The sequence below is a fragment of the Tamandua tetradactyla genome, chromosome 19, assembly GCF_023851605.1.
Source record: "Tamandua tetradactyla isolate mTamTet1 chromosome 19, mTamTet1.pri, whole genome shotgun sequence".
Lineage (NCBI taxonomy): Eukaryota > Metazoa > Chordata > Mammalia > Pilosa > Myrmecophagidae > Tamandua > Tamandua tetradactyla.
This window is the reverse complement of record NC_135345.1, coordinates 55,330,080-55,341,381: the sequence shown is the minus strand read 5'-3', so window position 1 is coordinate 55,341,381 and position 11,302 is coordinate 55,330,080.

The window sequence follows — 11,302 nt, the reverse complement described above, 5'->3', positions numbered from 1 at the left end:
AACCACTCCCATTCACTGTGGATCCCAAACACTGAACACTGCTGCCATAAACACCAGTGTGCAAATGTCCATTTGTGTCCCCACACTCAGTTCCTCCAGGCATATATTGAGAACGAGGTTGCAGGATCATATGGGAAACCCATCCTTAGCCTCCTGTGGAACCAATACACTGCCCTGCAAGGGACTGCATCTCTCAGTTTCTCTAGTGACTGTGAATATGTACATCTCTTTCTCTGCATTTTCTCTAGCACTTGCTTCTCTCTGTTCATTTTTAAACAGTTTTATTCATACATCATATAATCCAACCTAAGTGTATAGACATGCCTTTACCACTATAATCTATAGGAAGATGTTTCCTTTTCCTCCATGAAGAATCCATACCTATTCCCCATGCTCTGCTACCCCCGCCCATTGCTGACACTTAGTTCTGGCAAAATGCCTTTGCTATATTCAGTGGAAGTATATTACTATATTACTGTTGACTAAAGATCATAGCTTGCATTGATTGTACTTTTTTCCTGTATGCCACCTATTTTCAACACCCTGCAATATTGACATTCATTTGTTCTCCCTCACGCAAAAATTTTTTTATTAGTACATTCAATCGCCATCATTGTCCACTCTAGGCATTCCTAAATTATGCTATCTCAGTTCTTATCCTTTATCTTTCTTTCTGGTTTCATATGAACCCCCAGCCCTTCTCCCTCAAGCATATGCACATTCAGCTTCATTCAATGTCATTTATATTATTGTGCTACAATCAGGTAGTACTGTGCTATCCACTTCTGAATTTTTACAGTCAGTCCTGATGCCCAATTTGTCATCCTTCAGCACCGGTTGCCCAATCTCTACCCTATTTCAATCTCCTGATAACCTTAACTTCAATTCTCTAAGTTCACTCATTAATGTTACCTCATATTAGTGAGACCATACAGTGTTTGTCCTTTTGTTTCTGACTAATTTTCCTCACATAATGTCCTCAAGATTCATCCACATTGTCACATGCTGCATGACTTTATTCTGTCTCACAGCTGCATAATATTCCATCGTATGTGTGTTAGTTAGATTCAGTTGTCAACTTGGCCAGGTGAGCATACCTAGTTCTGTTGCTGCGGACACAAGCCAATGGTATGTGAATCTCATCCGTTGCTAATTACATCTGCAGTCGGCTAGGAGGTGTGTCTGCTGCAATGAGTGACGTTTGACTTAATTGGCTGGTGCTTAAATGAGAGAACGCAATGTAGCACAGCCTAGCAGCTCGGCATTCCTCATCTCAGCACTCGCAGCTCAGCCCAGGCCTTTGGAGGTGCAGAAAGAATTCACCCTGGGGAAAGTTGTTGGAACCCAGGGGCCTGGAGAGAAGACCAGCAGAGACCATCTTGTGCCTTCCACGTAAGAAAGAACCTCAGTGGAAAGTTAGCTGCCTTTCCTCTGAAGAACCAACAAAATAAATCCCCTTTTATTAAAAGCCAATCCATCTCTGGTGTGTTGCATTCCGGCAGCTAGCAAACTAGAACAGTATGCATATACCATAGCTTGCTTAGCCACTCGTCCATTGATGGACATTTGAGTTGTTTCTATCTCTTGGCAATTGTAAATAATGTTGCTACAAACATTGGTGTGCAAATGTCCATTTGTGCCTTGCTCTCAGGTCCTCTGAATATATATCTACTAATGGTATTGCTGGATCATATGGCAATTCTATATTTAGCTTCCTGAGGAAATGCTAAAAGGCCTTCCAGAGTGGTTATACCATTTTATGTTCCCACCAACAGTGGATTAGTGTGTCTCTTTCTCCACATTTTCTGCAGCACTTGTCATTTTCTGTTTTTTTGATAATGGCCATCCTAGTGAGTCTCAATGAAATCTCATTGTGGTTTTGATTAAGACAGGTCTTTCTACAGCAGGACATTAGATAACCTGAGAGCCATTCATCCACACACCCATCCCATCCTCCATCTACTCATCCATCCACTTATCCACCCACCCATCTATCCATTTGTGAATTCATTCAAGTAACATTTGTTTGAGAACTTGCCATGTGCTAGATACTGGGATACAAAATGAATAAGACAAAAACCTTAAATTCTCAAAGGCAATACACAAGCAATTATAATACAGTGATAAGAGAAATTAAAGGGGTTATAAGAACATTGAGGAAGTGTATCACTGCTAAGACCAGCTCATGTATAGCTTTGGGGTACAAAAGGGAAAGTGATTGTTGACCCAATTGGGTGGTAAGATAGAAGTAAGAATATTGACAAGTGAAGACAGAGCAAACTTTCTTCTTGAAATTTACCTTTCAAGTGCTGGCTGTTCCTGTGTTCTAAAAAGAGATAAATAAACCTCAAAACAATTGTGTTTAAAAGGATTTATTCTTTCCAGTTACCAGGAAAAGCTGTTGTATTCCAGGTTAATCTCACTTAATCTCCCTGCTGGATGCAGCATATCAGTGATGGTTCGGTTATCCAAGTTATGCTCTTTTCTGGAGTTGAAAATTTTCAAGACAAAGACTTGTCTAGTACAGTTGCTTATTAATTGCCTTTCCTCTTGAGTGTTCAAGTTCTTATATAAGAAAATCTAATCCAATTTTCTCAAACCCCATCTCCTTTGTAGACAACAAAGATTCTATGTTGGGCCTTGCAGAATTAAACTGTAAGCTCTTCTTTCATCAAAGGTGAGAATGTGAGCACAGATGTTAGTTAATCCAGTTACCCTAGGTACTCGTAAACCATTTTCCCCCTTAGGAAAGTAGATTTGTCTTGCTGTCTTTTTAATGGTGTGGAATTTCCCCCTACTCAGAAACTTTCCTCACTTTGTTGGTTATATATAATTGGATTTATCTTCACCTGAACCAATATGATGGACAGGCCTTTTGGCAAGTGGACTGTGTTTATTTGTAGAGCTTAAAATGTGGGTCATAGACACCTCTAGAGACTAAATATCCACTGGGAATCCTTATCCCACTCTAGCTGTTTGTTCTGAAAACAAAACTGTCATCAATGACCCTGGAAAACAGAACCTGAAGCTTTAAGGATGTTGTAGCAGTTACATGATATTACAGCTCAACTGAGTATGCCCAGTAGTGTTAATTGGGGTCAACTTCCAACATGCATTGGAGGTCTGTAATTGCTACCACTGCAATCTAAGGGTCTTGAAGGCTGCATGCTTATTGTCCAAACAGATATTAGTCCTTTAGAAAAGTCATTTATCATGATAACTGAACATATAATTTGAGGTCCAGATCTCTCCTACCTGAGTTTTTGGCTTTCAGAGTGATCTCTAGTGAGTTCCTTACATCCCTAACTTTTGGTGGTGAAGTTCAAAGACTGGTTTCAAATCTTTAATTGTATGACCTTGGGCAAGTATTCCAAACTCTATTAGTTTCTTCATCCATAAAATTTATATAATCATGCTCATCTCAAAGTTTATTATGAGTACTATATAACAGGATGTTTGTAAAGTACCTAGTATAGGACATGTTTCTAGTGATGCTCAATAAATAGTTTTTGCTCCATTTGCCTGTTGATAAGCAGGTCATGTCCCTGGTTCTACCAAGAATGGGTGACTGAAGGTGTTACTAATAGGGTGGTATGTGGAAACTCTGTATTTTATGCATGATTTTCCTGTAAGCCTACAACTTCTCTAATAAAAAAAAGAGAATGATTTGCTGACTTTTTGCCAAAAGAGCTAGACTAAAAGTTTCGGTTCAAAAGTGCATAGAAAGCAAAAACCACAAGCCATATTGGAGACTAGTAAGCTGATTTCCTACATTAATCTCTGCCCAGTCTTTGGCACATACTTCGCAATATTGCAGGAAATGTGAGGCAAAAGAGAACTGGCAAAAGATGAGACAAGTTGAAATTAAGAGGTTGTTTTGCAGTCCTGGTCTTCTCTGTAGCCAGAGCCTGATCCTGTATTTCTCCTATTGTGTGCCAAGTCTCTTCTGCCTGCATCGTCTCTTTACTTCTCACTCCATGATTTATGAAGCCACTTTGGTCCTCTATGTCAGAAGATGGGTCCTGAATGTGATGGGAGTTCTTGGGTGAGATGGTGAAGGAAACATACTGAATTTGACCATAAAAAGATTTCAGCTACATTAGTGTGCCAGATGCTGTGCTAGGAGACTAAACAGCAGTGGCTCATGAGACAGAGTCTCTGCTCTCAAAGAGGTCCCCACAGTCTGGAGGGAGAGACAGACAAGTTTGTAAGCAATGACACTACAGAACAGTACTGCTAACACTTAAGGGTAAGGTGTGAGAAGCCATAGCTAGCCCTCTTGAGAAGTCAGAAAAAAGGATGCCAAGACTGAGAAAGTAAGGTCTGAATAAAGAGTTAGCTAAAAAGAGCAGACGTTTGGGTTTGTATGTGTGTCTTCAATGGGGAATTGGGTCGGGGTGGAAGTGTTAGGAAGAGACAAGGGAGGCAGTATTTGGAAAGTGCTCCTGGTATGAAGATACACCATGTGTGATGCTTGGAGAGAAGAAGCAGATGTATTTGAGAAACTGTGTGCCCAGTGCCATTAGTGCCTCTCTGATGGCTTGTAAGAGGCTCTGTCCTACAGAATTTCCCTGGAGACTTGCACAAGAATGCAGAGGATTCCTCTGCAATGAAGACCCCAAAGCTGGAGTCAAATCTTTCTGCCATTACTTCTCTTTGGGAGTCTCATTTTCCTTCGTCCTCTAGTTCTGTATCACCTGTACCTTGGTAAGGAGCTTCGCTGCATTGTGGGAAAATCTCAGGGAACAAATCCACAGGGGGTGGATCTGGGATGCTGCCCTTCACTGGGACCACTCTCAGAAATTATAAAATATTAATCATCTTTATCTTATGCAGTTTTAAATCATACTTATAAAATTGGCACATCTACTTGCACATATATATGTATACACACATATGTAATTTATATCCTATTTTTGCTTAGCATTGTATCAGAAGGATTTTTCTTATCAATAAATTCTTTTCTGAAACAAGATTTTTGATGACATGAGATTCTATCTCACAGATGTGCCATATTATACATAACCATTTTTCTATTGTTAATATTTCAATTATTTCTTTTTATAAACTATACAAATAATGTCAGGATAATCACATTTGTAAAGAAATATTTACAAATATTTCTGGGTCCTTATTTGATTTTTTTTTAAAGGAGTGGATGTAAAAGTTTTAACTGTACATATGTTGTACCGGTTTGAATCTGTGGTATATCCCAGAAAAGCCATATTCTTTAATCCTCATTCAGTATTGCTGGGAGGGAGGTTATTGAATAGTCATGGAGATGTGACCCACATAATTGTGGGTGTTAACTTTTGATTAAATGGGTTCCATGGAGATATGTCTCCACCCATGCAAGGTGGGTTTGCTTACTGGAGCTATTTTGGAAAAAAGAGTTAGAGTTCATGCAGCCAGAGACCTTTGGAGATGAAAAAGGAAAACGTCCCTGATGGAGCTTCATGAAATAAGAAACCTGGAAAGAATGCTATCAGATGTCGCCATGTTTACCGTGTACCTTCACAGTAGAGAGAGAAGCCCTTAATATTGTCAGCCTTCTTGTACCAAGATATCTCTCCCTGGATGCCTTAAATTGGACATTTCTATAGTCTTGATTTAATTTGGACATTTTCATAGCCTTAGAACTGTAAACTTGCAACTTATTAAATTCTCCTTTTTAAAAGCCATTCCATTTCTGGTATATTGCATTCCGGCAGCTTGCAAACTAGAACACGTCTTCAAGATTCCTTATATATCAGCTTAATTTCAAGGGAAATTATGTCTGTTCACACTTTTATTGGAAGTATATAACATTGTCTCACTGAATCCCTCCTAACAAAAAGTTGTTTAAAAAATCTTTGTTGATCATTTGTTGGTAAAGATCACAAAACAGTTTAGATTTGTCACTCTTGGATTCCTAGTAAACTGAATATTATTCAAATGTCTATTAGTCACACGTTTTTCTTCTTAATTTTCTTTTTTTTAGAGCAGGAGTTGGCAAACTCTAGCCTGTAGATCAAATTTGGTCTGCACTCTGGTTTTGTAAATAAAGTTTTATTGGCACAAAGCCTATTCATTTATATATTATATATGTTTGTTTTTATGCTATTCCACAGAGTTGGGTAGTTGTGACTAGCTAGGTAAACTTGGCTAAATAACTTTGCTTCTCTGACCCTTAGTTTGAGCTTCTGTAAACTCACTTCTCGTTGAAATTAAATAAGGTGATAGTAAAACATTTGACACTGTTGGTTTTTCTTTACTTTTTTAAAATTTTACCTGATTTATACTTTTATGCTTTGATATCAGTATCTTGCCCAGAGACATCTATTTTCTTTTCTGCAGATGAGTGTCTTTGTAGCACATTCTGGCAAAGTTTCCAAGAACTTGACCCACACTTTGAGTGTTGGTTTTGATATTCTCTCAGATATGTATCTGATAGGCTCTAACTAATTAAACAGGGTCCTCTGTCACCTGAATGACATTCCAGAAAACCATTCTTCAACAAAACTGCTGGCTCCCTCATTTTATGAGGCCCTTGTGATCTGTAGTCTAATCATCTGATAGTTTGAATATGTCTGACACAATTTTTTCTGGGCCTCTCAGATGGAAAGTGCTGCTGTTTCTGGTTCTCTTTCTGCCCATCTATGTCACTCATCTGTTTGAGGTTTATGATCTCAAGTTCCTGTTTCCTTTACCCACTGCAGTCATTGATTGAACTTAACATCAGTACTCTCTGGCCTGGGGAATTGTGGATTTCTTTAATCTATTGTAAATGGTGTGGCCATTTTTTGAGATGTTCAAGTGCCTGAGAAAGGTGAGGCTCTGTCTGCTAAAATACTTGTGGCCATAGCTTGGTTAAGGCCACAGTGGGAAAAATAATCTTCGTAACTACCTGAGGTGAATTTTAGCAGTTCTTAAAATTTTCCTTCCATCTTTTCCAGGCCAGAGTCTTACTCTGTGTGGATCTCTTCTTTTGTTATTGCAAAGCTTGGGATCAAGGGCACAGAATGCATTTAGAAAAGCTGATCCACAATCTCTTACCTTGGACTATAAAGATACCTTAAAGGTAAAACTTATGTATTGGAGTTTTTTCAAAACAAAATGGAAGAACTATTCTTTCTTGGCCATCTTTGTTGCATTTTGAGGAAAATGAGCCATTACCATGAACTTTCTCATCCATGTCATCATCTCACATCATCTGCCCTTCCAAGAGTTAAATACTCAGGTTTTTTATACCCTGACATGGCCCATATCAGACTAACAAGAGCATTTTATTTCATTTTAACCATCTTCTGGAAAATGACTCAAGGTATACATTTAGAGCCATAGTCATCTTTCCTTATAAGTTCTGTTGGTCTCAAATACTTTAGCAACTGGTGGAAGATTATTTTACAACTTCTATGAACAGCATCTTAACTTACTGAAAGGCTTCTTTACATAATCACAACTTCCTTTTTATCTCTAGAGCTGCCCTACTGTTTCTGAAGTTACTTTAAGGATCATCTTTCAGAAGGAAAACAAGCCTGGCACATAAACCACTTCTAGGCCTGTTTATACAGAATAGAGGGCAAAGGCACTATTAGGCATGAAGAAACAATTAATTTCATGGATATTAGGCTGTAGTTCCAGGACTCACCATCTAGGACTGAGTGCCTCAGCTGTTGTAGAGCAAGAGGATGTTGAGGCCAGGGTCCCTGAGGAAGACAAGAAGCTAGACTGGATATTGCTGAATTTGTTTTCTGAATAAATATTTAGAAACATCCACCCTTAATTTTTCATCTTTTTACCTGTGCACCTGATTCAACACTTATAAAAGTAACTGCAAAGTCAGATCATCACCCAATGAGGACCAGATGTAATTCTATGACCTAGGAAAAGGGAGTGAGCTGGGGGTGGGAGAGTAACATCTGGGGGTGACTAGGAAAAGGAAGATAAATGGGGCAGCCAGAAACGTGTCTCAGGAGGAGGTTGGGAAGATTGTTGTGCAAACTTTTTAGTCTCTCGATCAGGGTAGGCAGGTTCAGGTTGTGCCAAGAACTCATAAATACGTCTGGTAAGTGAGTTAATAATTTAATGAATACGGAAACTATGCACTGGCCTTGAGGTTAAAGGTTAATGGGCAAGGTTTCAAAAAAATTTTTATTAGGTAGACAATAATAGACTACAACTAGTATATATTTTGTTCCCACATTAAAATAAAAACTCATTCAAATAAACTAATAGACTCTGGATCTAAAATATATGATTGGAAGGCTGAGGAAAGCTGAAATCTTAAGATTCAAACTCTAGGATCACATAATACGATCCTAGAGGTAGTTAAGTGAGGAGTTTAGAGCACAGATTCTGCAGCCTGTGTGTATTGGTTCAGATGCATGTTCTGCCACTACCCAGTTATATGACCTTGGACAAGTAGCAGCCTCTGTGTGCCTTAGTTTCTTCACTGCAAAATGGGGATAACAGTAGTACTTATCTCTTATGGTTAGGTGAGGATTAAATGCATTAACATGTGAAACACATGGAATAATGCTGCTCTTTTTGTTATAATAATAATTGTAATGAATAACAGTAATTTATAAATTAATAATAGTTGATAACAGTCCTTCATTTATAGTCCACTTGACTTGGTTTGGTGAAGCAAATGAGAGTTGGATTTCTTTCCAGTTGCTTAATGCATCTATACTTCAATTTTATTAAGTAATGAAGGTATATCGTTTCTGTTCTTTTTTTGAATTTGAAGATGCAAGTTAATTAAATTCATTATAAGCAATTCCAGACACTTAACAAAATTTCACTGCTTTATCTCTGCATATACAATGTATAACCACAATCCAAATATGAGATTGTATTGAATTCAACTCCCACCTATTTAACTTAATTTAATTCAACCACTGTGAGGAAAAGAAAGATGAAGACAAAGTTCTCTCTTTATAGAACCACTATCTATTCAGCAAGATCAACATATACACAATTAACATACCAATAACATGACTGCAAAATGTGCTGAAACAAAATACCATAAAACCACAGGATAAAGAGCATTTCATTCTATCTGTGATGTTTAGGAAAGACTTGCCAATGGAATGCTATCTGAGTTGAAAGAATAAGTTGGATTTTGACAGGTGGAGAAAGAAAGAAGTCTGAAGAATGGGATGGATTTAGATAGAAGGAAAGAAGGATGAAGAAGGGTGTTTTGAATGAGGGAAAGGCATAAAAAGAATAAGAAGGAATAGAAGTTCTCAGCAATTTCAGGAAATAATGGATAGACTGGTTTAGCTGGAGAGGACGTATTTACCATCTAAGCTTTTTTTTTTTTGGCATGGGCAGGCACCGAGAATTGAACCCAGGTCTCCAGCATGGCTGGGGAGAACTCTGCTACTGTACCACCATTGCCCACCCTGGAGAGGACATGTTTAATGCAGAAGATATCCTTGGAATGGCACAGATGATGGAGGGATGAACTTGACTCCTTAAGGCAATGGGAAACTAGCCAATGACATGACTAGAAAACCTTCCTGGCTTCCCCTCTACCAAGAATTGGCCCTGGGGTTTGGAAAATCACCCTGCCTGGAGGCTGAATTTAATCATAGGTCAAGCTCAAATATTGACATAGATTTCAAGGGACAGAAACCTCAGTGGTACAATTATGCTTATGCTGTTTTCTTTACCTTTTTTTTTTCATATAAAAGAATTATTTGAAACCCTAAGGATACATTAATGATCAAAACAAAATATCCCTGTCCTCATGGACCTTACAATCTAGTGGGAGAAAATAGACAATGCACAAAATAAACTAAGCTAAAAAATATATAGAATCTTACATAGTGATAAATGAAAAACAGAAAGAATGAAAAGGGGATAAGCATGGGTGTGGTGATATAACTTAGAAATAACTTTCAGGAAAACCTTCCTTGGGGCTTTTGAGTAAAGCCTTGAAGGATATGAGAACTATCTGTGTGGCTATTTGGAGGAGGAGAATACCAGGGAGTGGTGGAATATCTGAGGAAGGAGGCCGAGTGGCTGAAGCAAAGTGAGGAAGGGCCGAGGAATGGGAGATAAAGTCAGAGAGGTTAATGAGGAGCAGGTTCGTAGGTCCACATCGGTCATAATAAGGAGTTTGCTTTGACTCTGAAGGCACTAAGGTATTGGAGCAGAAGAGGGGTGTTATCTGACTAATGTTTTAACAGGATCAGTGTGGCTAGCAGGTTGAGAATGGGATGTAATGGTAGGGAAAAGGTAAGAGGTAAAGATGAAACAGGGAGATCTGTGAGGAACTTAGAATAAGGTTGTAGCAGTGGAGTTGCTATTAATTTTGGATATATTTTGGTAGTAGATTTTATAGAATTTGCTGATGGAGAGAATATGAAGTGTAAGAGGAGTCACAAACAGAAACTGGATTTTTGCCTGACTGGATTATGGGATGGAGGGAGAGTTCTTAGAGAAGGAGAGCTCAGTTTTGGATGTGAAAGGTTTAACATGTCTGTTAGAAATTTAATTAGAAATTTCAGATAGGCAGATAGAAATAGACTAGGCAGACAGATATAGACTCTGAGGTCAATTAAGAAGTTTAGGCTAAAGACACACAAATGTTGGAGCTGTAGCCTATGGATGATGTTATAGCTGTGGACTGGATGAGATTGCCTAGGGAGTGAGCACTGATGGAAAAGAAGAGACTGAGTACTGAGCCCCATCACTGAACAATCAGAGATTGGAGGGATGAGAAGAACTTGAAAAAAGAAAGAAAGAAAGAAAGAAAGAAAGAAAGAAACTTTGAAGGACTGGCCAGTGATGTAAGAGAAAAATCAAGTGAGTGTGGTGACCTAGAAGTCAAGGAGAGAAAGGGTTTCAAAGAGATGAAAGCTGCCAACTGTGTCAAATACTGCCAATGGGCCAAGTAAGATGGTGCCTAAGAAGTAGTCCTTGGACTTAGCAACATGGAGACCATGGGGATGTTGAGAAGAGTTGCAAAGGAGAGAATGTTAGAGGCTGGGCCAGCATACTCTATTTCAGCAAGTCCATTTTTTAACTTGGCATCTTCTTAGGTGGGTACCTCATGGGGAAAGGTTCCTTACTTTTTGTATGCTAGGTCACATTTCATTATTTTTCCATGTGAATTTTCCATGTGAATATCCTGTTATTGCAGCACCATTTATTGAATTTTTGTTTGTTTCTTTGTTTGTTGTTTTTTGGGAAATGGTTGGGGCAGGAATCAAACCCAGGTCTCCCCCATGGCAAGCGAGAATTCTACCACTTGCACCGTAGGGAGGTTCCTTTTTAAAAAGTACTTCCCTGGGGCACCAGCTTTGCATGG